The sequence below is a fragment of the Podarcis tiliguerta genome (assembly GCF_965153285.1).
Source record: "Podarcis tiliguerta genome assembly, chromosome: 1".
In the NCBI taxonomy this organism is placed as follows: domain Eukaryota; kingdom Metazoa; phylum Chordata; class Lepidosauria; order Squamata; family Lacertidae; genus Podarcis; species Podarcis tiliguerta.
The window spans coordinates 13,390,207-13,416,912 of NC_139534.1; positions in this window are offsets into that span (position 1 = coordinate 13,390,207).

The following is a 26,706-nucleotide window of genomic DNA, read 5'->3' on the forward strand; positions in this document are numbered from 1 at the left end:
GTTTAGACAGAGGTGCATTCAAAGATCCCTGGAAATCACAACTGGAGAGGGAAAGTGTTTCCAGGGTTATAGCCTAGTTGAAGGCAGTTTTTAAAAATGAAAAAAGAAAAGAAAAGAAAAGAAAGGTTGTATCACGATGCAAACCTATTCAGGAAGCCCAAACTATATTTAAAAAAATAAGTTTATAATTTGTGTGTCCTTGTTTGTTGATTTGAACCTTTTCTACATTGTGACTTGCCATTATTTTTATTAATTATAGTTTGGTAATTATTTATCCTAACTGTTAAGTGTAAACTGTTTAATTGTCATTTGCTGGTATTTAATTTTTCAGTTTACTGTTACATTCTAATGGATTAGTAAATATTGCTTTTTTGATATAAGTTGTTTATTTTAAAGTTGTGTTTTTGACTTTTTTTGTATTGGATCAGATTGTTATTAGCTGTGTGATCTTTGCTGTCTATTTTGCTGTTTCTTCAGCTTGTCAACTGCCTTATGTATAGCACTATAGAAAGGCGGTATATAAATTAAAAGTGAAATGAAATGAAAAGGAATATGGGTAGCTGTCATACCAAAACCATCCCACTGGGGGCCTTTTTCCACTGCAAGGGCTGAATTGCGGCATGGTTATCATTCAAAGCAGTCAATAGAGCACAAGGCTCTTAATCTCAGAGTCATGGGTTTGAGCACTGCGTTGGGCAAAAGATTCCTGTATTGCAGGGGTGATTTTCGTGGTGTCTTCCAATTCTACAATTCTATTATTCGGTGCCAGTTTTGGGTGGGGCCACACACAAAGACACTATGCTCTGGTTCACTAAGCCACTATGCTCTGGTTCACTAAGCTAAGCTACAGTTTAGTGCAGGCATGTCCAGAGTCCGTTTCAGGGGCCTAATCCAGCCCGCCCGCCGGTTTAATCCGGTCCCTGTGGCAGTTTATTTCCTGTGTTAAAATCATTTAAAAAACCTCAACTTCAACCTTAAAAAGCCCAACAACTTCAATCCTTAGAAAAGCTCAACCACAACTTTGGTTGGCCCTTTGGTCACCCCTCACGGCCCTTCACTTCATCAAATCTGGCCCTCTTTGAAAAAAGTTTGGACATCACTGGTTTAGCAGGTGTGGCCAAGTGTGAGTGTGCACACAACCGCTTTGCACTGCCCCTGCTCCTCCTCCTGCTGATGCTGTGTTACGATGGATATAAGTCACCAGTTGAGGCCAATTGGGAATCCCACAACCAGGACTCATCCAGGTGCTCCATTAGCAGGGCCGGCCCACCCATGACGCAAGGTGAGGCGACCGCCTCAGGCAGCAGGTCCACTGGGGCAGCAAATCCCAATGTCGATCTTCCTTCCCCCTTGTTCCTGGTGTAGCTCTTCCCTGACAGGGGTGGGGCGCCATTTGAGGGTCTGCCTCAGGTGGCAAAATGTCTTGGGCTGCCCCTGTCCAATAGACTGTGCCAACCTTTCCACAGCAAGTATGAATGAATTTACTTTATTACGGTCACAGACCACCATAAGCAAAACATCTAAATAAATAGCATAACAGTATCTCGTAAGCGGATGATTGTTAAATAAATGGGAGCAAGAACCACGTGTAGATTAAAACATATACATAGATCACTTGATTAAACATAGGTAATGGATGAGTAAAAACTGATAAGAGAAATCAAAAGAGATAAGTTAAAAACAGTTATATGCGGTGGGGCTTCAGAAGTACGGATCTAACAATATGGACCTTCAATTTAGGACTGATCTGTAGCATAAATCATCCTTCGACGAATATCTATCATGGCAGCACAAAATCTGGCGACTAAACAGGTGACTTCTGGGTTTTCGTCCTGTACTAATAGGGAGATGTAGTGCAAGTAAGTGCAAGTATCTTCTGGGTTTGGGAACACTCACTCTCAAGGCCACCATCTTGCTAGGACTCATTCTCAGTTTCTTGATGTTCATCCCGACCACCACATTCAGGAACCAATCTAGGGTCTGTACAGTCACACCTGATTCAAATGTTACAGCAAATAAAGCTGGCAGTAATCAGGGTACCAATGCGCCAGATCTCCCAGTGCCCACTCCCATTGGCTTAATTTAGGCGTCAAACAGGATTGAGGGTAGGTTGGTAGTGCCCTGTGGCACACCACAACACAATTGCCAGATGACAAGGTCACCCAATGCCATTGTCTGGATCCAGGCCCGTAGATAGGAGTGGAACTGCAGTGCCCTCAACATTCATCCCACAGAGTCGGTTCAGAAGGATGCCATGGTCAATGTTCTCAACATCTACCGAAAGATCAAGTAAGAGTAACAGGCTCACTGTTCCCACTGTCCCTGACTTCATAAAGTTCATCCATCTGGCAACCAAAACTGGTTGGGTTCCAAAACCAGGTCTGGATCCAGACTGGAATAGATCTAGATAATCAATTGGTAAGTGTCTCATTATGGACCAGTCTTGCCCTTCTGTATTTTGTCACAAGAAATATCCAATACCTAGGGTTGCCATATACCAAAAGCAAAAACCAAGGCACCCCTGAAAGTTGCTGAGCTTTGATGAAAGAGGATGCTCATCAAATTTACAGATGACACCACCGAAATTGTTGAGCTTTTTACAAAGAAAGCAAAAAACAACATTACTTTTCAGTGGACTTGCCTAAGATCCAGGACTGAGTGCGCCTTTCAACCGGGACGTCAATTCCGCCTTTGAAATCCCAGTAACGTCTGGGGAAATCTGGAGGGACCCAGTAAACTTTTCATATAAGCAGGCTCCAGATCTATAATCGCTTGGGTGCTTTCAATAAATGCAAAGTTACAGGGCAGAGAACATCTCATCCAAACACACTTCAAAGCGAAAAAACACAACGAACCTAGACATTTATGGCATAATCCTCTTTAAGTTAGAAGAGCCAATAAAGCCAGCTCCTCCTTATTGCCTGTTAACCACAATAACCTACTCAATTTCATCTTTTGTACATGTCATACGGAGATTTTCATTTTACTTTATTGACTAAGAAATACCCGGTTTTCTGGCTGGAGCTTATTATGTAAAGGCAGCATAAAAGGACTCATTACTTTTTAACTACAAGCAGAGAAGGAAGCAGTGCGCGTGTGTTATTTTGCTGGAAAGACTCCATACAGTAGCATTCCAAGCTATGGGCAATATGGACGCTTGGTGTGCAAAACTGTGGAAAGCTATATCAGAACTACAATCTCAGCCCATGTGGCACAAGGTTGTGGAGTAGAGAGTAGGATGCTTGGTTTTAAGCCTGTCAACAAGAACTGAAGCCTTGTTGCAATCGTACATGCACAGCGTAATAGGCTTAGGCTAAAGGACTATCTAAGGGACGCGGGTGGCGCTGTGGGTTAAACCGCAGAGCCTAGGACTTGCCAGTCAGAAGGTCGGTGGTTTGAATCCCCGCAACGGAGAGAGCTCCCGTTGCTCAGTCCCTGCTCCTGCCAACCTAGCAGTTCAAAAGCACGTTAAGTGCAAGTAGATAAATAGGTACCGCTCCAGCGGGAAGGTAAACGGCGTTTCCGTGTGCTGCTCTGGTTCGCCAGAAGCGGCTTAGTCATGCTGGCCACATGACCTGGAAGCTGTACGCCGGCTCCCTCGGCCAATAAAGCGAGATGAGCGCCGCAACCCCAGAGTCGTCCGCGACTGGACCTAATGGTCAGGGGTCCCTTTACCTTTTTAAAGGACTATCTGTAGGGACGCAGGTGGCGCTGTGGTCTAAACCACTGAGCTTCTTGGGCTTTGCCAATCAGAAGGTCGGCAGTTTGAATCCCTGCGACAGGGTGAGCTCCCGTTGCTCGGTCCCAGCTTCTGCCAACCTAGCAGTTTGAAAGCACGTCAAAGAGCAAGTAGATTAATAGGTACCGCTCCGACAGGAAGGTAAACGGCGTTTCTGTGCGCTGCTCTGATTTCGCCAGAAGCAGCTTAGTCATGCTGGCCACATGACCTGGAAAAACTGTCTGCAGACTTGTAAAGCAAGATGAGCGCCACAACCCCAGAGCTGTCTGCGACTGGACTTAACTGTCAGGGGTCCTTTACCTTTACCTTTTTAAAGGACTATCTACATTGACTGCGTTGCTGGTGGCCATGTCAGGAGATTTAAAAAAATCAATCCTGGGCAGGGAGCAGGGCCGGCCCTACCATTAAGCAGAGTGAGGCAACGGCCTTGGGCAGCAGGTGCTGAGGGTCAGCATTCCCCTTTGTTAGAGGACAAAGCTGTGTCTGTGCTGCATCCCCATAAGCAGCCTGTTGCTCCCAGGTGTCATGGAAGATGCTCACCAATCACCTGTGTTGAAATAATATTCAGTGGCCAATAGAATGGAGGCACCACCTTGTCCTTTGCCTCAGGCAATGCCTTGGGCTGGCCCTAACTTTGGGCAGATGTTCTTTGGGATTGCAGCACACAGAGAGGAGAAATTTAACCCTTCCCTTCCCAGCTGCAATGCTGAGAGACGTACACACGCAACGAGCGTTGCAGTTAGTGATAGGTGGAAAAAAGCCATTGGGTACTTCTTCTTCTTTCCTTATTGTGGATTGTAAGGCAGGGGTGATTTTCATGGAGACTGTGGCTGAAGAAGGAAGAGTTAAACCTCTTTTACCCTGGGCAATGTAGTCCCTATGAGAATTACCCCACACCCAGCACAAAGGATTCAAAATGCCGCGAGACAGGCAACTAACCTAGCATTTAGTTAGGCCAGGGGTCAGCAAACATTTTCAGCAGGGAGCCAGTCCACTGTCCCTCAGACCTTGTTGGGGGGCCAGACTATATTTAGAAAAAAAATGAACGAATTCCTATGCCCCACAAATAACCCAGAGATGCATTTTAAATAAAAGCACACATTCTACTCATGTAAAAACACCAGGCAGGCCCCACAAATAATCCAGAGGTGCATTTTAAATAAAAGGACACATTCTAGTTATGTAAAAACACGCTGATTCCTGGACCGTCCGTGGGCCGGATTTAGAAGGCGATTGGGCCGGATCCGGCCCCTGGGCCTCAGTTTGCCTACTCATGAGTTAGGCCTTATGAAATTATTTCCAGAAGTATGTGACACCTTCTGTTCATACATATTCACGAGATGATAGTCCAAAATCATTTTACTGCTTCCTTTTCCTGGTTTGTTTGTTTTTTTGGGTCTGTCTGTATCTAGAGAACGTCTATGAGGTCGTTCTTCAATTGTGTCAGACCCATCTAGGTCACAGCTTTGCTGTGCCTTTGATCTCAAAACATGAGAACCTGGGGAAATTTCATTGTGACATCAGGTGACTGACTGATCAGGTGACCCCACCCTCTCGAGGCACAAGCTGAGGTGCATTTCACAGGACTCTGACCTAAAATACTTCAGACTGGAAATACAGTGGTACCTCGGGTTACATACGCTTCAGGTTACATACTCTACAGGTTACAGACACCTCTAACCCAGAAATAGTGATTCAGGTTAAGAACTTTGCTTCAGGATAAGAACAGATATTGTGCTCTGGCGGCGCGTCGGCAACAGGAAGGCCCCATTCGCTAAAGTGGTGCTTCAGGTTAAGAACAGTTTCAGGTTAAGAACGGACCTCCGGAACGAATTAAGTATTTAACCTGAGGTACCACTGTACCAGGGATTGACTACGACAGACAAAGCAGCCACTCATCTTCTAAGCTAAGGCCCCTTGTATAACGAGGTATAAGGGAACTTCCTAACAAGAAAGGGTTTCTCTTCACTAATTTCACTCAGTGTGTAGCTATAAAGCAATTATTCTTCCTCTTCTTCATTGTCCGGCATTGTTGAGATGATCACAATGAACTACACAATAATGAAATAACAAGAAGAGTTGACTGTGGCAGGAATGCACGTAAAACAACTAGGCAACGATTAAAAGGTACAACAGGCTTGCAGTCTGCTATTGTTGATGTTATTCAATTCATTGGACTCTGCAGCTTTTGTTGAATGCCCCCCTGCTGTCCACAACTGCACAGGTGATATTTGTCATGCAATTATATCCATTTTACAAAACACCAATCAGGATGGTAACTTTGATTTGCTTGTAGCACGGGTGGCTAAACCCACTCCACCCAAGGTATATTTTTCCCCCTTAAGGAGTCCACCAACTTGGGCAAAAAAGAGAGAGAAAGATCTAAAACATTTTCTTGAGCAAGAGGAATCTTCAGCTCAGACGAAACTTCAACTATAAATGATAGTGCCACCTTGTGTCAAAACACGATACTGAGCATATCATTTCTTCTCGTAAATAACAGGTTTTGCAACCAGTCAGTTCGCTTAAAAAAACAAAACTAATATATATATATTATATATCCCAGATTTTACACCTATGTGTACTTGAATACTTGAATTGTGGTTCATTTGTTGTAACTTACTTCAGACTTCTTTTCTTATTTCTTTCACCAAGCGTGATTGTAACAGATAATGCCAATTAATTGTGTGGTGTGGTGTAATAGAAGAAGCAAAGTTACTTGCACCTGAGAAAATGTTAGATGGGATCTTTATAGACACTCGCCCTTTACAACCCTCACCATGTCAGTCATCTTACACTTTAGCATAAAAGGACAATAATCTGTTTTATTGCTACAAACAGTAAGGAAACCACATGGTGTAGAAGGTTTTTTAAAAAAAACCAAAAAAACTCTGTTGTTTGGTGACCGCACTGTCATTTACCGACAAGTTATTGCAGAACTTCTCTCAATTAGACACATAACTTAATCTTATTTAACAGTGTAAGGAACAATTTGGACAGTTTTTGAATCACAATATGCTATATAGCAAATACTACACACACACAATATGCTATAGATGAGACCTGCGGGTATAGGGTAGAATAATAACAACAACAACAATAATAATATAGGACAATGGTTTCACAATAACCCAAAGGTTTTAATAACCCAATAGGCTTATGCTAGTGGCTTTCAGTTAGAAGAAGAAACTTGCATCTATCTTCACCAAAACACATCTGCTTGATTGTAATGCTCATAAGAAAGAGGTCAGTGGTAGCTAGATAACTAGCCACAAAAAATGTCAAAATAAACATGGCAATGGTGCCTTTATTAGGATGAACAAAAATGTCCCAGCACTGTGAGTGAGCTTTTGAGTTCCCCAGCAATCTTCTATCGCTTGGACACTCAGCAAAAGAAAAGGGAGAGAGGGGAAGCAGAGCTGAGCATGGCGAGAAAGCTATTTGTAAGTCTGGGGTGCAGAAAATTGACTTAATTGGGAACTTTAATGTGGGAAACTGATTTCAGGTAGCACCAAAGTCTACTTGAATGAAGAAGCAATGGCTGTTCCTATTCTGGAAATGCAAAAATCCCATAGGCGTTTATTAAAACACACACTCACTCACTCTCTACATGTGTACATATGTCCCTAATCTCCTCTCCCTCTCTTTTTTCCAAGTAACTTTTATGATGCTATTGTTTTCTAACCCTCCCCTGCTTGGGGTGGAGGTGCAATAAGAGCCACTGTCTTCTGGGTCACAATATATATTTATATGTATATATATGTGGCATAAAGGATGCGGGTGGCGCTGTGGGTTAAACCACAGAGCCTAGGACTTGCTGATCAGACGGTTGGCAGTTCGAATCTCCACAACGGGGTGAGCTCGCATTGCTCTGTCCCTGCTCCTGCCCACCTAGCAGTTCAAAAGCACGTCAAAGTGCAAGTAGATAAATAGGTACTGCTCTGGTGGGAAGGTAAACGGCGTTTCCGTGCGCTGCTCTGGTTCGCCAGAAGTGGCTTAGTCATGCTGGCCACATGACCCGGAAGCTGTACTCCGGCTCCCTCAGCCAGTAAAGCGAGATGAATGCGCAACCCCAGAGTCGGTCACGACTGGACCTAATGGTCGGGGGTCCCTTTACCTTTTATATGTGGCATGGATGTGATTCAGCACATAACTCTAACTCCATAACACACCTCTGACATAAAAAGTAACTGGATCATGAACTAGATTACACAGGTGGGAGCAGACGTCTGCATGTATGCTAGGTGGGTAACATAAACAGGTGTGCCCAGACCACACGGTTTCTACTCTGATTCAGCAATGTTGGCTACAGTGCCCTGGGATTTAATACAGCATTTCACGAAAATAGTCAGCCACGTTGTTTTGACTTTTAACCCCTCAAGCATTATGAAGGATCTCATTACAGGTGACTCCTGGTTCTTCTCAGTTCCAGAGATGCCCTCTGAAAACGAACAATCCCAACGCCTACCTAAAGCACAGAGGCCCCTCTCCATATTTACTGGAGAGAGAAAACGCTTGATCTGTTGCCAGATTATTTGTTTCCCATTGTTGGCATCATACCGAAAAGGCTCTTATTTGATGTAGATGGTTTGGCGGCGGGGGGGGGGGGGGGGGACGAAGTGCGGGATTGTACATCAAATTGCAGAGGATTTTTTTTGTTATTTATTTGTGGCAAACAGGCGAGCATATGGCTCTGTGTCTGAATTTTTGTTTGTTTGTTTAGTTTCTCTTTTCTTTCTATTTTGGTTTACTGTCACAAATGTTTTAATTATCTCGTGCGTCGCTGTTTCAGTTACGCATTGTCTCTCTTTCTTTTTGACTCCGGGGCAGCTGTTGAGTTCTCCAGATTTAGGGCCCAAATCTGCTCATCGTTATGCGAGAGCACATTGCCGCATGTCTTGTGTTAAGCAAAAAAGGGGTGGGGAAGAGAGCCAGCGACTTTGTAATGGGCCGTGACTTACGCTCCATCCGTCGCACGAGGCACAAATCGTGGCGGGGGGCAGAAAGGTGAGTGTCCTCTCTGGGCTGCATTTTGAAATGTGCTTTGTGCATTTCCACATGGATTTCAAGACCTGAGTTTATTGCAATGAATATCTCCTTTGGTAGTAAAGGTAAAGGGACCCCTAACCATTAGGTCCAGTCGTGACCGACTCTGGGGTTGCGGCGCTCATCTCGCTTTACTGGCCGAGGGAGCCGGCGTACAGCTTCCAGGTCATGTGGCCAGCATGGCTAAGCTGCTTCTGGCGAACCAGAGCAGCCCACGGAAACGCCGTTTATCTTGCCACCGGAGTGGTACCTATTTATCTACTTGCACTTTGACGTGCTTTCGAACTGCTAGGTGGGCAGGAGTAGGGACCGAGCAACGGGAGCGTATGTAACCCGAGGTACCACTGTACAAGGCAGCTTGTATGTATTGATTGACTGACCGCACAACTGCTGCTGCACAAGAGCAGCCTGTCTAAACAGTGAGAGCTGTGAGGATCTCAGAAGCAGTCTGCTTACAGGTCCACAACCATTCTTATACTGGCGCTTGTTTGTGTGGGGCTGAGATATGGAAGAAGAAGTGGGAGCCTGCCCTGGATATCCCCACACCACACTCAAACCTCACTGAGGTCTTTAACAACTAGTGTAAGTTATCTGCCCCAGATCTTCCTTTTGAACTTGGGATCTGGTAACTCTTGTGTCTACCACAACGGAGAAGAAAGCGAAATCCCAAATTATGCAGACATTTGTAAGTCATACAGCTGTTTCTCTTTTTAATCTGCAATAATGCTGGCCTCATAAAGGGTATAGCTGCTTGTTTCTACAAATAAAAGCCCACAGCTCAAAGGCAAAATATTTTCGAGACAATGTACAATAAGAGTAAGGGTTCGCCCGCCCGCCCCCCCCTCCTTCTCAAACCATGTAAAAGCTGTTTTGTGAAATTAAGCTGGAAATATCATAAGTGGGAAATGACCACAGAATAAATAGGAACCTTTCAGAACGGCAGAAAACATGTGTTATTTATTTTCCTTGTAAACAGAAGTGGCAGATTCAATCAGCAAGAAATATCAGATCATTATGACCATTTTAATCATATAAAAAGGGGGTTCATAAGTTTTGTTTATGGTGCATTTAACAGCACTTTCGGTTTATCGTTAAGGGAAGTCAATAACCCTTATTTACCGATATGCAAGAGATAAGCTCGTGCATTCCTTTCGACTCTTGCAGGGAACAGAAACCAAGGTGGAACAATTAAGTATCTGTTCCGTTACCTTTTGCACTCTTCATAAGCATATGGGAATAATTAAAACGCAGGGCATCTGAAAGATTTACAAACAGAGGTCACAATTCAGCACAGAATTAGGCACACAAGCCCAATGAGTCCACAGGGCTGGGGCACCGTTTTCAAAAGGGAGGGGCATCCTTGTTCAGGATCCCAGGTGATTCTCTACCTCTATCCTGCCTCCTAGTTTTAAACATCCTTTGTTGCTTAAAGGTGTATGTGTGTGTCCTCGCCTGATCACAGGGACTCGTGAGAAATTTAATCTTTGCAGATTCCAATACAAGGTGACCTGCTCTGCACCTCCCAGGCTAATGCGCAGATCAAAACTTTAATTATCCATCAGCTTCGACGCCCCCAGAGCCTCCAAAAAATGGTATCAAAATAGTTTCCCAATGTGTATTTTGGAGAGAAAATACATACTCAAATGGCATTTCTGTGCAGGTTATAAAAATAATAATTAGCGCAGAAACAGGATGGAACGGATTTATGGGTGAACACATGCAAAAGTGACACGGATCGGCTGATTCACCCGTCTCTAACTAGTAATCTTGCTCTTGTTAATTATAAGATTTAAATAACCACAAATTAATGCTTTAAAACAGGCTGGCTCCAAGCTGGTTGACGTGCAGGCAGGAGCTATGGATGTCTGAGCAAAGGATAGGCCGAAGACTTGGTGCTGATCAGCTGTTCAAAGGGAGTTTTTTGGGGGGGGACACAAATCAAATTCATTTCCCCCACTGAAACAGCGGCTGATTTTACTGTCACTCTTCTGACTAGGACTATCGGCATACAGTAGAGTTGGGTGCAAGGGCCTCTTTAAATTCTCCACCTATTTGCAGGCAGGGAAATGGGGGGGGGGGGATGGCACTGTGCCAAATCTCTCCAGGAGGAGGGAGAGAAATTCTCTAACTGTTTCTAGCGTGTGGGACTCACAGTTAGCTTGTGGCATTTGGGCGGCTTGTTTCTGAATTTGGTTTTGTTTTGTTTGCTGCCACTGCACAACGGGGCGGCCATTTTGCTTCTTCTACGATGCCCTGCCCTTAATGTCATCCCTAGGCGTTGGGGGTGGGGAATGGCAGGTGGCGGGGGGGGGGGGGGATGGCAGAGAAGATTCTGCAAAGTACAGTGGTACCTCAGGTCACATACGCTTCAGGTTACAGACTCCGCTAGCCCAAAAATAGTGCTTCAGGTTAAGAACTTTGCTTCAGGATGAGAACAGAAATCATGCTCCAGCGGCGTGGTGGCAGCAGGAGGCCCCATTAGCTAAAGTGGTGCTTCAGGTTAAGAACAAAACTGACCAATGGTCATGCTATAATAATAATAATAATAATTTATTATTTATACCCCCCCCTTTCTGGCTGGGTTTCCCCAGCCACTCTGGGCAGCTTCCAACAAAACACTAAAATACAATAACCTATTAAACATTCAAAGCTTCCCTAAACAGGGCTGCCTTCAGATGTCTTCTAAAAGTCTGGTAGTTGTTTTTCTCTTTGACATCTGGTGGGAGGGCTTTCCACAGGGCGGGTGCCACTACCGAGAAGGCCCTCTGCCTGGTTCCCTGTAACTTGGCTTCTTGCAGTGAGGGAACCGCCAGAAGGCCCTCGGCGCTGGACCTCAGTGTTCGGGCAGAACGATGCTAGATTCCAACTCCTACTTCACACATTAAACGCTCTCTTCCATCTGAGACTTGGGAAACACCATGACAGGAAATGAGGTCTCCATTGGGGGTAGCAACAGAACTGATGATTCACTGTGCTAGGGATTCACTGTGCTATTTTTTTTAAATGGTTTCTTCTCTCGTTAGAGCCACAAAATGTTTAGGGGTATATGTACCCCTGCGTCCCCCCCCCCCCGAAAAAAAGCACTGAGTATAGTGATGTAATTTACTGAAATTGGGAACACTTAAATGCATTACTGGAATGTTCCCCAGTAACTCTCATGTGATTGGTTAACTCTGCTCACATGGGAGGCATCTTATTACATTCTCCATTTTGTTTTGTGGGTGAGTGTCTTGACCGTAATGGCTGCATTTCCATGAAGACGGAAGAAATGACAGGGTTAGATAACTCTCTAAACGCAATAGAGGAGAGGAGGGCTAATGTTTCTGTGTGAATGTATGTGACATAAAGAAGTACAGAAGTTGATGTTCTCCCAAAGAAGCAGTAAGAAGAAGTCTTCTGGAAGGAGAAAGTGGGAACCTCTCAGAAGGAACTTCATGGCCTGGCTAGGTCATGGGCAGAAGGCTGAGTGCAAGTCCTGGAAAGAGAGAAAGACACGGTTTGCTTGAATATTTAAGGAAGAAGCTCTAATCTTCAACTAAGAACAAAATAAGTCCATGCTTGAATAAATGCTTGCATATATTCTTCTTTAGCTATATGTTCTGCAAGTACAGTGGTACCTTGATTCTCGAACTTAATCCATTCCAGGAATTGGTTGACTCCAGAAATGGTTTGAAAACCAAGGCCGGCTTCCGATTGGCTGCAGGAGCTTCCTGCACTCAAACGGAAGCCACATCGGACATTCGGCTTCCAAAAAAAGTTCACAAACCGGAACACTCACTTCCGGGTTTGTGGCGTTCGGGAGCCGATTTGTTCGACAACTAAGCCGTTTGAGAACCAAGGTACCACTGTAAAAGCTTTTGGATATTTTAAGAAGTGTTTGGACATGGTTTTAATTTCAAGAAAAGAGTTAGTGTGGCACATGATGTTGGTTTCCCAGCTGCAACTTAGCTGCTCTGCCAACAATCCCTCCATCTAGGGGCAGGTTGTATATATGTCAATGAAACCACATATCCTAAAGGCATCACAGTCTCTGCTGTGCCTTATTCCCAAAAGGAATCACAAACCTAGAACCCCTGAGATCTCGCACTGCTCCTGGAGAATTGGGTGACTTATTGTTCAAAATGGATTTAAAAGCCGGCAGTGAGTGCCCAGGAAATGGGGTTTGTGAGGTAAAGGTAGGTAAAGGATCCCTGGGCGGTTAAGTCCACTCAAAGGCGACTATGGTGTGTGGTGATCATCTCACTTTCAGGCCGAGGGAGCCAGCATTTGTCCACAGACAGTTTTCTGGGTCATGTGGCCAGCATGACTAAACCACTTCTGGAGCAACAGGACACTGTGATGGAAATCAGAGAGCTTGGAAATGCCATTTACCTTCCTGCCACATCAGTACCTATTTATCTACTTGCACTGGTGTGCTTTCGAACTGTTAGGTTGGCAGGAGCTGGGACAGAGCAACGGGACCTCACCCTGTCGCGGGGATTTGAACCGCCGACCTTCCAATCAGCAAGCCCAAGAGGCTCAGTGGTTTAGACCACAGCACCACCTGGGTCCCTCGGGGTGTGTGAACACAGTCTCGGTCTTGAACACATTCCAGAGGCGGCCTTTGAAATGTCATGCAGATCTCGCATCTCTCTGCCCCTTTTCCCCCTGCAGATCTGAAGCAGCAACCCTCAGCTTGTCTTAAGCATGCGTCAGCCAGTGCCCAAAGTGTCCTGGCGCATGCATGCTCCCAAAAGGTAGGTTCTCATTTGCAAATGTTCTGATCAGTATGTCTTCTTGCGTCGCCCTAGTTCCCCCCCCCCCCCGAGAGTGGCTGAAATATGACAGCATGAAGCGTTTTCCAAAACGATAATTTTAGAGAAGGGGCAAAGTGATAGTTATAAAGTAGCCAGTTGAGGTCAAATCCTTACATAATGATTAGTTTTTTTGCGGAGTCTCTTTTAATTTGCTTTTTTAAAATAAAAAATACAGTCTGAGGCTTGCTGAGGGGAGGAAGAAGGTACATGTGGCGGATTCCTTGGCACGGGAAGCCTGATGTCAAGTCGAAAGCAAAGCCACTCAAATATTTCTCTCTGATTAGATTGGAGCATTTCCTCTTAGATTTTGGTTCCTGTGTATCCTAGCTTAAGAACTTCTTCATGTGGCATCTTGTATGAAAAAAGAAATCTAATCTTAAGCAGATGTATAACATTTCATCCTTTAAGGCCAGCAATACAGCTGGGGGGATGTTCGGAAGACTTTTTAACATTTTAATTATTTATTTTTATTTTTCTGCCGCTCCTCACAAGTCGGTCACCAGCCAGGTCCCCTCTGAACTGCTGTAAGTCTCTCTCTCTCTCTCTCTCTCTCTCTCTCTCTCTCTGCGTGTGTGGTCTCTAAAGTACTTTGGCGATAAGGGTAATTTCTCCCTGCAGTGGAACATTTCATTAAAGAAAATGAGGAACTCTTTTAACATGGGGGGTGGGGTGGGAGGGCAGGCGAAAACGCACAGAGGGGGAAAAATAAACAGAGGGAATGCCATCCGTTGAAAAGGATAGGAACAATGGACCATAAGTGGAAAAAGGGGGGCTTTTTTTGCCACTTTGTGGCTGTGAGTCACTTGCCCGTGTGCGTGACTTCATTCGTAAATGGGCTTTCTCAAAATGCTCCATCTGCCAGCAAAGAAATGGTGCGCAGGGCAGGTTGGCGAATTTATGCAACAGTTTCTCATGGGAGTCGGTAGCACAACTCCTCCCCATTTTTAAAAAGTTTTCTACTTTTTCCACTGCAACAGTTACAGCCGCTCCAAGTGTCCCTATTTTCCAGGGACAGTCCCAGATTTACAAATCCATGCTGGTTTCTGATTTGATCCCAGAATGTTCTGGTTTCCCTTAAAGATAAAGGTAAAGGGACCCCTGACATTTAGGTCCAGTCGTGACCGACTCTGGGGTTGCGGCGCTCATCTTGCTTTATTGGCCGAGGGAGCCAGTGTGCAGCTTCTGGGTCATGTGGCCAGCATGACTAAGCCGCTTCTGGCGAACCAGAGCAGCGCACGGAAACGCCGTTTACCTTCCCACTGGAGCGGTACCTATTTGTCTACTTGCACTGGTGTGCTTTCAAACTGCTAGGTTGGCAGGAGCAGGGACTGAGCAACGGGAGCTCACCTATCGCGGGGATTCGAACCGCCAACCTTCTGATCGGCAAGTCCTAGGCTCTGTGGTTTAGTTTCCCTTAGAATGTCCCTATGTTCATTGGAGAAATGTTGGAGGGTATGAAATTAATGTGACCCCCCCAAGCCAAGGAGATAAGTAACTGTACAACCTTTAGAAAACATCTGAAGGAAGCCTTGTTCAGGGAGGTATTTTAATGTTTATTATGTTTTTATATACAGTCATACCTTGATTCACCAATGCCTTGTGAGTCGAACGTTTTGGCTCCTGAATGCCGCAAACCCGGAAGTAAGTGTTCTAGTTTGTGAACATTCTTTGGAACCCGAACATCCAACACAGCTTCCGAATCTTCTGATTGGCTGCAGGAGCTTCCCTCAGCCAATGGGAATCCACGTCTTGGTTTCCGAACGTTTTGGAGTGGGGCTTTTCCAGGAGGTGGGGGAAGGGACTGACGGGCTGCCCTCTGTCCCTTCCCCCACTTCCAGCAAGAGCCACTGCCAGGCTCTGCTCAGCACTCCCTTGTAAGGGCTCCCTTTCGCCCCTCATCCCGCTTTGCTGGGAAGCCAGCAGAAGACGAGGCGCTGCACAGCTATGGCTCTTGCTCTGTTGGCTTCAGTGAGAGCTGCGCAGCTTTCTTTGCTGGCTTCTCAGAGAAGCGGGAGGAGGGACAGAAGGGTTTAAAGCAAGAAAAGTGAGAGCTGCTTACATGCGCTGCGCAGAACATTATTTTTCTTGCTTTCCCCCTCTATAAACTAGGTGCGTCTTATGGTCAGGTGCGTCTTATGGAACGAAAAATGTGATATATTAATAGTAAAATAATTATTAAGGTCTAACTTAAAATGATGGGGCCCATTACTTAGAGCATAGTAGCCACCACAAAACACTGTTGCTGTATGTAGCTTTTATTTTATTTGGGTTTTTTTTTATCTTATATTTTGGAAATGTACATCCAGGTTTTTTTCCTTTAATTTTTTTGGGAGGGCTCCAAGAGAGTGGGGCCCTAAGCTATAGCTTGTTTAGCTTATACGTAAATCTGGCACTGCTCCTCTTCCAATATCTCCCAGCTTCTCCCCTCTGCAGCCTCTGAACTGTGCCCTTCTGCAAACCACTGTTCTAAATCTATACTGTCCTCCTGTTCTCGGGAAGGTTCAAGAGAAGGGAGGAGCGGCCCCCACTATTTCTCCTCAGTCCAGCTGCTCACAGGTGCCATCTTGGCTTGTTCTCTTTTCTGCCCAGCCTCACACAAATAGAATTCCCTCACTGTGCAGTTGAATGCAATTAAGGGAGGTGTATATTATAAATCAAAAGGGATGCGGGTTGCACTGTGGGTTAAACAACAGAGCCTAGGACTTGCCAGTCAGAAGGTCGGCGGTTCGAATCCCCATGACGGGGTGAGCTCCCGTTGCTCAGTCCCTGCTCCTGCCAACCTAGCAGTTCGAAAGCACGTCAAAATGCAAGTAGATAAATAGGTACCGCTCCGGCGGGAAGGTAAACAGCCTTTCTGTGCGCTGCTCTGGCTCGCCAGAAGCGGCTTAGTCATGCTGGCCACATGACCCAGAAGCTGTACGCCAGCTCCCTCGGCCAATAAAGCGAGATGAGCGTTGCAACCCCAGAGTCGGTCACAACTGGACCTAATGGTCAGGGGTCCCTTTACCTTTATATTATAAATCAGGCTGTTATAAATCAACAGAACTTCAACACTTTGACCAATGTACTTTAAGGGTGTGTGTGTGTGTGTGTACAAGCACCCATGTGTTAACTGAGAAACCAGCACACCAAAACGTGGAAAATGCAGTTTATATGAATGTCATGGGAGACTTCTAAAGCCTTTTCAAATTACAAGGGAGAAGTCATTGGCCATATTATATATATAGTTGAACTACAGGGGCCTCTGTGATCTGAATATCCTTGATTTTATTTATTTATTTATTTATTTATTTATTTATTTAGAAAAAAAACCCGAGTTCTTAAGAAACTTTATTGTGTCTTTCATGGTAAATGCTGGCCTCAGTTTCATGGAGCAAAATTGGGATTTCTCCCCCACCCACCCACCCACCCTATGGAGGCTTGCGATTAATTAAAGCTCTGGCAGAATCCCCATCCCATAATGCCTGCTTGAACTGTCTACTTCACTGAGCTGAAATAAACAGTGCAAAGCTTTCCCCTAAAATTACAATGCAGCCAATCAGAAAACTGTTGGAATCTGAAGTTTTGGTAAATATGGGATCTTAATCTAATACTCTGTTCTTGTGCTATTAATTACAGCTGACCCTGTTCAACAAATGTCAAGATCTTAGATTTTATTTCCCAACGAAAGCATGTTCATAAATGCAGAGCCTTCCTGGAGGGCAAATACCTCAAAAGTCAGATGAGCTGATGTTTTTGTGGTTGTTGAGAACTGCAGGGTCTCTGGTACCAAAAACCTAAAGCCACCACCAGTACTGTCTTTCAAAATATCTCTCTGGGCAGTGATGGGTCCACATTTATTGTTGATATTTACATGCATAACTACCGTAAGATGCTTTGGCAGTGCAGAATCACTTTGGTCCATCAAAGTCCTGGGGGGAAATGTAAGTCTTAGCCTGGTGCCAAAAGACATCAGCAAAGGCACCGAGTGGACCTCACTGTGGGGAGCATTCAACAGATGGGGAGCCACCACCGGAAAGGCCCTCTCCATTGTCATCACCACCTGAGCCTTCCTCAGAGAAGGGACCTAGAGAAGGCCTCATATGAAGGGTCCAGGTTGGTTCCTATCAGACAAGGCATTCCAGAAGATACTGAGGTCCTGAGCCATTTGTTGTTGTTTAGTCGTGTCCAGCTCTTCGTGACCCCATGGACCAGAGCAAGCCAGGCACTCCTGTCTTCCACTGCCTCCCGCACTTTGGTCAAACTCATGCTGGTAGCTTCGAGAACACTATCCAACCATCTTGTCCTCTGTCGTCCCCTTCTCCTTGTGCCCTCCATCTTTCCCAACATCAGGGTCTTTTCCAGGGAGTCTTCTCTTCTCATGAGGTGGCCAAAGTATTGGAGCCTCAGCTTCAGGATCTGTCCTTCCAGTGAGCACTCAGGGCTGATTTCCTTCAGAATGGATAGGTTTGATCTTCTTGCAGTCCATGGGACTCTCAAGAGTCTCCTCCAGCACCATAATTCAAAAGCATCTCTCTCTCTCTCTCTCTCTCTCTCTCTCTATATATATATATATATCACACACACACACACACACACACACACATACACAAAAGCATCCCAGGGTTGTCGCAGAGGAATGACCTCATACTGTAAAATGCACAATGTGGCATTTTCACAAGACTGTTGGTTATCTATGGCGCCTGTTGGTGCATTAAGAAGTCATGCACAGAAACAATTTATTGGCCTCACTGACATCTGTAAGGATCTGACAGTATTCTTTCTGCTCACTGAAAGATAGGGGCACACTCAGATAACGACAGCTATATTAGGAAGGTAATATAAATCTTTTGGTTGCTGCCATCTTCTCAGCTGCCCTATAAGCTCAGTCCCTGGATAATATCAAACATGTGTCATTCATAAGAGCCTGTCAGCAAGTTTCATGGTAGTTAGGGTGGAAGCAGTGGAATCTGTAGGACACTTACAGAGAAGAGACAGTGCTCCTCGTGCGTGTGATTTGTGCTCATGCGCATATGCCCCCTGCTCCTGCATGATCCCAGAGAGATCATGATTGCGTGGACAGGCGGAGACCCCCCCCCAACCCAACCCCAAGCAACACCCGAGTGGAATAATGACTCAGGACAACGTGTTATGGGATTGAAATTTGGCCACAACTGTATTAAAGCTTCAGATGTAGGGAGAGCTTGGGTTAGGCATTGGGCGTTTATCCTCGGATGGGGATCTGGGGAACATCAGGGTTATCCAGAAGGAAAGGCAAGAATCTTGATGGCACAAGGATGGAGGAATGAGGAAACCCCAACCAAAGAACAGTGGCAAGAGAAATTGATGAAGTATTCAGAACTGGTTAAATTGACATACAAATTGCGAGATAAGGACAACTGTGACTTCAGAGAAGGATGGGAGCTTTTTACAAATTACCTAAAAAGACAACAAAATGAACTGGACTCCTTGGCAGGTTTTGAATACACAAATTTATTGATGGTTAACACAGTAGATAGATAATATAAGGATTTATACAATTTTACAGTATCCAGAGAACAATATGAGTTGAGAAATCAGAGAGAGAAGCTGAGGGAAGTCTTGGGGGCGGGTTCATTGGGGAGGTGGGGGAAGGGGAAAAATAGTGAAGATGATTTGTTTTGATATTTTGTTATGTTGAAATTGTTTATAATTTTTTTTTAGGGGTTATCCAGAATGTGTGGGGATTGGGCTGGCTCTGGAGAACGTCTGTTCAAGCAGAGAGCGTGTCCCTATTTTACCACCATCACAGGGGAGAGCAATGACAACCTCTCGCCGTATGCCCAATGCCTCTCCTCAAAACAACCCCTTTAACAGGGAACCCTGGGATCACCGCTGTGGGGGGGGGGAGTGTGGGTCACCGCTTCACGCCCCCCCCCCCCATTTAGGAAAGCCAGACTAAAGGATTCCACCCAAGGCCTACTAACTCCCAAAGTTGTGACGTTTTGCTACAGGAAAGGCAACACCTGCCAATGCAGGAAAATTCCTTTCCGGCCCTTCAACAGCGACCATAACGTAGCAGCGCCCGCGTACCTGTGGAGAAGATGTTAACCTGCAAAAGAAGACTTAACTGAGGGGTGGGGGGGTGGGAGAAGCTCTGAATCTGATTGAGAACTCCCAGGTAAGTTCCGCCCCCTGTTGTGTGGGGAGGGAGATCCCTCCCCTTACCTGGCCAACGCTCTCCTGGCAACGCCTCCCCAGCTGGGATAGGGTGACTGGAAGAGGTAGGTGGCTACCTCCACGTGTCCAGCTGGTGGGGGGGGCAAATCCAGGCTGTACTACCAGGAACCACAAGGGATCCGGGGGGGGGGGGGCTGGCACGACCGCACAAAAGGCATGCCCCATTTGATGTGGGGAGCAGTCATTCTTAACATGGGTAATGGAGACTGTCCCATTTGATCATACCATCACACTTCTATTTCCCCTGCTCCCTCAGTTAAAAAGAACATTGTCCCCAAGACTGCAACTCCCAGCATCCCTGGTTCATACTCTGAATGGGAGCTGTAGTTGACCAACATCTGGAGGGCTAAAGGTTCACCTCCCCTAATCGGCAGGAAATTATTTTCGCATCTTGTTGTTGTTTAGTCATGTCTGACTCTTCGTGACCCCATGGACCAGAGCACACCAGGCACTCCTGTCTTCCACTGCCCCCCGCAGCTTGGTCAAACTCATGTTCATAGCTTCGAGAACACCGTCCAACCATCTCACCCTCTGTCGTCCCCTTCTCCTTGTGCCCTCCATCTTTCCCAACATCAGGGTCTTTTCCAGGGAGTCTTCTCTTCTCATGAGGTGGCCAAAGTATTGGAGCCTCAGCTTTCGCATCTAAGCAAGGCAAAATATGTGAGGAATGGGAAGCCAACCCCACCCCATCCCAAAAAACCCACACCAAGGCAAGCGCTCACTGGGGAGAAGCAAATGTCTTCCACCTGTTTGGAGATGACTGGGACTTGAACCCTCATCCTGTTCTCCATCAACCTCTGGCAAGAGGCAATGCATGCCTTCATCCAGCTGAGTAATAGGTTAGGAACACCAGAAGCATAGCTGTCAACCGTCCCTTATTTGGCGGGAAAGTCGCTTATCCCAGCGCCATGTCCCGCTGCTGTCCCTTATTGATGATGTCCCTTAAATTTCCCGGGTTTCAAAGGAAGCAGCTCCTCTCCCTCCCGGCCAGGGAGGAGGGAGACTCCAACTGTGTTGCTTGGCTGCGTTGCTCACCCAATAAGGAGTCTAAGAATGACTGGGGGGTGGAGCTTGCATGCCTTGCGCCGATCAAATCGGCCGCGTTGCCTGGGGACTCGTCTTTGCTCAGCGCTTCCCAGTGGAGAGGTGACGGTGGTTTTCCTTGCTGCATCCCCTTTGCCGGGTTGCTGCGCTGTGGGAACCACTGCTTGAGGCTTCGTTTGGCTGCTGGCTGGGCTTTCTGCCTTTGGCTTGGAGGGGCTCAGAAGCTGAACACGCCTGTGCCCAGAAAATCCCTTATTTTGGCTGCTGAACCCTTATTTTCGAGGCTGCTGGTCCCTTATTTTCAAACCTGTAAGTTGACAGCTATGACCAGAAGGGATCTCCACCACCACCCACTATGCAAACTTTACGATTACAAAAAGTGGAGGGGGGTTATCTCTTTGTCTTATAAGGAATCGAAACGCTGCTCGTTTCCACAACTCCAGAAAGCAGGGGAAAAGGGGACCTTGAAACCTTCCCAGTGTGAAAGTTTAAACCTGCCTTTTGGTTCTTGTGTAAACGTTTGAGATTGACCTTTTCCAAAAAAAAAAAAAAGTATCTTTTATCAAATAGTCTTGATCTTCTGTATGCTTTTAAAATCATTTTGCTTTGCTCTGGGCTAGGATTGGGTGACATTTGTTATGTCTCACAGGCTGGCTTTGCCCACTGGCAAATTTTCTGGTTATTACATATGAGTTTGGAAGAGAAAGCTGACCTCCAAAATTACCTGTTGCTAAATGACTGATGAAGAAAAAGCAGAACAGGAGACTAAAGAGTGCCTAATAGAGAAGTTTATATTTTCTGGGTATCTGGATTATGTCTTCTGGCAAATATATACAAGTCCTTCACTTAGAAACCTCCATGGGCAGAAGTGCAATAGTTGAATGACAAATGGTTCTATCGCTTTGGGCAGTCAGTATAAAACTCTTTATATTCACTACCAATAAACCAGCTAACTTATTCCTTCATATTTTTTAGTAAAAGCCTTTCCCATAAGCAGAAACAGGTTGGCTGAAAGTGCAATCCTAACCACATCTACTCAGAAATAAGGCCTACTACAGCATAAAGATTGCAACCTTAATACAGTGGTACCTCGAGTTACATACGCTTCAGGTTACATACGCTTCAGGTTACAGACTCCATTAACCCAGGGATAGTACCTCAGGTTAAGAACTTTGCTTCAGGATGAGAACAGAAATTGTGCGGTTGCGGCGGGAGACCCCATTAGCTGAAGTGGTACCTCAGGTTAAGAACAGTTTCAGATTAAGAACCGACCTCCGGAATGAATTAAGTTCTTAACCCGAGGTACCACTGTATAGGAGCTTGGCTTTAAGATGAGCCAATGTTTATTGTGACATGAACCCAGGCTAGAAAATGTGACAGCAGGCAACCCCTACTGAAGGAACATTTTCCCCAGTTTTATTAGGTGCCAATCAGAGGCACCAGGTTCCACACAACATGGGGGCAGGCTTGTCACATGCGTGTGATGTTGCATGTGGGACATCACACAAGTTGGGAGGACGCTGTGAGGCCTGGGGAGGCCCTCAGCCACCACAGGTAAGTCTGGCAGGGTCTTCTGCTGCTGCAGGGAGGCCCAGCAGGGCCTAGTCCCTCAAGATTGGGCCGGGGGCTCAGCCTGACAATGCATATGGGGGGGGGTTGGCACATACAGTGGTACCTCTAGTTAAGAAATTAATTCGTTCTGGAGGTCCGTTCTTAACCTGAAACTGCTCTTAACCTGAATCACCACTTTAGCTAATGGGGCCTCCCGCTGCTGCTGGCCTGCCGCCACACGATTTCTGTTCCCATCCTGAAGTAAAGTTCTTAACCCGAGGTACTATTTCTGGGTTAGCGGAGTCTGTAACCTGAAGCATCTGTAACCTGAAGCATATGTAACCTGAGGTACCACTGTATTAAGGTTGCAATGTAGTGATTTGTCTGATGTGATTCACGTGACTTGACTATTTGGAAGGCTAACCAGATGAGTAGCAGATGAGTAGCAAAACCAAAGGCAGCTGGCTGTTTAACTCATGAGTCAACATGTCTGTTTAATTGGGCTGCGGTCGATACCTACCTGGATAATCCTTGTGTTAATCAAAACAGAGAAGAATGCTAGGCTCTGCCACTGAATCACACGAGGACTGTGTGATATGATGTGGCATTCATCTTCATTAGGGAACAGACACCTAGTAATTATTCATTCCAAGATATTTTCTCTGGGAGTGAAGCAGCCTTCCAAGTGGGGAGCAATATCGCAACATCAAAAACCAAACACATTATTTTTATTGCATGATCCAATTATGATTGGAGTTAAGAAGTCAAAATGTTATGGTAATTAAAAATGTGATAACTAAGACAAAGGCAAGGGACGTGGGTGGCACTGTGGGTTAAACCACAGAGCCTAGGACTTGCCAATCAGAAGGTCGACAGTTCAAATCCCTGCGACGGGGTGAGCTCCCGTTGCTCTGTCCCTGCTCCTGCCAACCTAGCAATTCAAAAGCACGTCAAAGTGCAAGTAGATGAATAGGTACCGCTCTGGCGGGAAGGTAAACGGTGTTTCATGCGCTGCTCTGGTTCGCCAAAAGCGGCTTAGTCATGCTGGCCACATGACCCGGAAGCTATACGCCGGCTCCTTCAGCCAATAAAGCGAGATGAGCGCTGCAACCCCAGAGTTGGCCACAACTGGACCTAATGGTCAGGGGTCCCTTTACCTTTACCTATGTATACAGGTGTACCTTGGAAGTCGAACAGAATCCATTCTGGAAGTCTGTTCGACTTCCAAAATGTTCAACTTCCAAGGCGCAGCTTCCTATTGGCTGCAGGAGCGTCCTGCAGCCAATTGGAAGCTGCAGAAGCTGTCCCGGACATTCGACTTCCAAAAATCATTCAAAAAATGGAACAATCACTTCCAGTTTTTGATCATTCAGGAGCCAAAATGTTCCGAGTTTACAGACGTTCGGCTTCTGAAGTTCCACTGCATTCTAAAGCTCAGCCTTTCTGGACCACAAGTCTGCTGCTCTGAAGTGGAAAGTCCGATTAGAGCAGGGGTAGGCAATCTAAGACCCGTGGGCCGGATGCAGCCCAATCGCCTTCTAAATCCGGCCTGTGGACGGTCTGGGAATCAGCGTGTTTTTATTTGTGCCCTTTTATTTAAAACGCATCTCTGGGTTATTTGTAGGCCCTGCCTGGTGTTTTTTACCCCCCCCCCCCAAAAAAAATAGTCCGGCCCCCCCACATGGTCTGAGGGACGGTGGACCGGCCCATGGCTGAAAAAGGTTGCTGACCCCTGAATTAGAGGGAAAGAAAGTACCTGTGTTTCTCATTCCCCCTTATCACTGCAAGCTACAGTATATGGCGGTCTCAGCCTTCTGAATATATGAGGGCAGACCTTCAGCTCAGACAATAAACTCTGCAGTTCAGCCTCTAAGCAGCAGAAGCAGCTGTTGCCCCAAAGGCTAAATGTTAACTTTGCACCATCATCTCTGAGAGCTGTCTGTTCATGAAAATATTGACATAGGTTTGATTTGTTTGTATCCAATGCGCTTCTTACACCAAAAAAATTAAAATCCACGAATCTGCTCTCATTTTTCTCTTTTGTCACATCTTTCTGTTATATGAGCCAATGCAGGCTTGAACATTTCAACTGTAACTTGATGGCAAAGTTATCGTCGCATATTTCTTAGGAGTGGATGTTGGCAACAAGAAGAAATTCCGACGAAAGAGGCAGACAAAATTAATGGACTATGCAGAATTGGACAAAATGACAGGATGGATTCGAAACCTGCGGGACCAGAGATTTACAGAAGATTGGAAGAAGTATATGAATTATTTGAGGAGCAACTGTAATCAACAAATTACGCTAGTAGGACTGCAAGACGTTTTGTAAGGAGAAATATACGAAGTGTTACAAAGTAGAAAAAGATAGAGATATTGATTATGAGTTTGAAATGTAATAGGGAAGATAAGAAATGCATACTAAGAGGTTAGATTGGAAAAATTTCAGACAGGATTGATGGAAGTCAAAAAAATTGAATAAGATGTAAAAGTATGTTTAATTACTGTTGAAAATGATATGTTAAAAAACTTATATATATATATATATATATATATATATATATATATATATATGGAGTGGATGTTGGCTCTGTGTTTACCCCCAAATGAGGAGGCAAGTCAGGGTGATTTGAGGAAGGTTCTCATTGTTCCAAGGCAGATTGCGCTATTAACTGGGTGGTGCTGTCGGTTAAACCACAGAGCCTAGGACTTGCCGATCAGAAGGTCGGCGAATCGAATCCCCGTGACGGGGTGAGCTCCCGTTGCTCGGTCCCTGCTCCTGCCAACCTAGCAGTTCAAAAGCACGTCAAAGTGCAAGTAGATAAATAGGTACTGCTCCGGCGGGAAGGTAAACGGTGTTTCCATGAGCTGCTCTGGTTCACCAGAAGTGGCTTAGTCATGCTAGCCACATGACCCAGAAGCTGTACGCCGGCTCCCTCAGCCAATAAAGCGAGATGAGCACCACAACCCCAGAGTCAGTCACGACTGGACCTAATGATCAGGGGTCCCTTTACCTTTACTAGCTAGTTTAAGATGCTGCACTGTTGTGATTCTTTGCTACAGACTAGCTTAGCTGAGTGCCTTAGATCTGAGTCTAATGCACTAGGAAAAAATTCTGTAAACAAAAAAACCCCAGACATTTTGCCAAATTTTAAAAATCCACCCAGGCATGAATTTTAATCCTGCAAAAGAGGACATCTCCAGGGAAAAGAGGACATATATCAACCAGAACTGGAGAAAAGGACTTGTCCTAGAAAAAGAGGACCCAAGCAATCCTATCCCTAATCCTGACCTAACCTAGGGCTCAGCTATAAAACTGCAAATAAAATGTGTTGTAAAGTGCAATATACAAATGTGACACTAGATGGCGACAGGGAGCTATGCAAAATCCAATGTGTTTTTCAAAACTTTTTTTAAAAAGGATTTTCACAGCTTTTTTAATATATAATGTGTGTGTGTAGATTTCACCCCAGGCAATCTCATGGCTGCGTGGGGATTTGAACCCTGGTCTTCTGGGTCCTAGGCTGGCACCCTAACCGCTACACCGCACTTGCCCTCCAGGTCATGCTGAGCTACTTAAGAGTGAAAGGAGGGGCTGGAAGGCTGCAGCTCATATGCAGGGATCTCCGCCTTAAGGAAAGGCCCATTTGACCACTGCTGTTTGTTGACATTTGGCTTCCAAGCAACAGCCAACTTGGCTGCTCAGCATGACCCTATATTTGCTTACCTAATCTTCATCGCTATAATCTCTCAGATGCACACCTTTAAAGGTCCTTTAATGACACAGACAAGTGTATGCTTAGCTGTAGTGCAGAGAGTAAACCGCAGCCACAAAGAACCTGTTCGGAGACCTTAAGCCCTCTTAAGGTCTGTAAAACAGTTTGGCGACACAGTTAGAGCAAGAGCTTTACTAGGAAAGAGCAAACAACTAAAAGCATTTTTCACAAGGCACACAATAAAACCAGTATGACTGCATTTGGTCAATAGCATTGAGATCCTGGGTATCTGCAATTCTTTAGTGAGGCTAAGCTAATAAAGAAACACGTAATTAACAAAGGCCACCCTGTCTCAAAGTCCCAGTGACTTCCTATTGAAGCAACCTTCTGGTTTTAATATTTTGCATGTATGCGTGAAATAATTTATTGCTGTTCTAAAGTCATTTCAACTGTTTGACATTTGCTGGTTTGCTGACGGAAACAGTAAAAAAAATAATGATTCTTTCATTTGAACATTAGTTCTTAATTTTAACATTTCCTTATTTATTTATTTTTTAAAAGGGGATTTGATGCGGCAATAAACCTTAGGAACATTCCTAAGCAGATAAATATTATA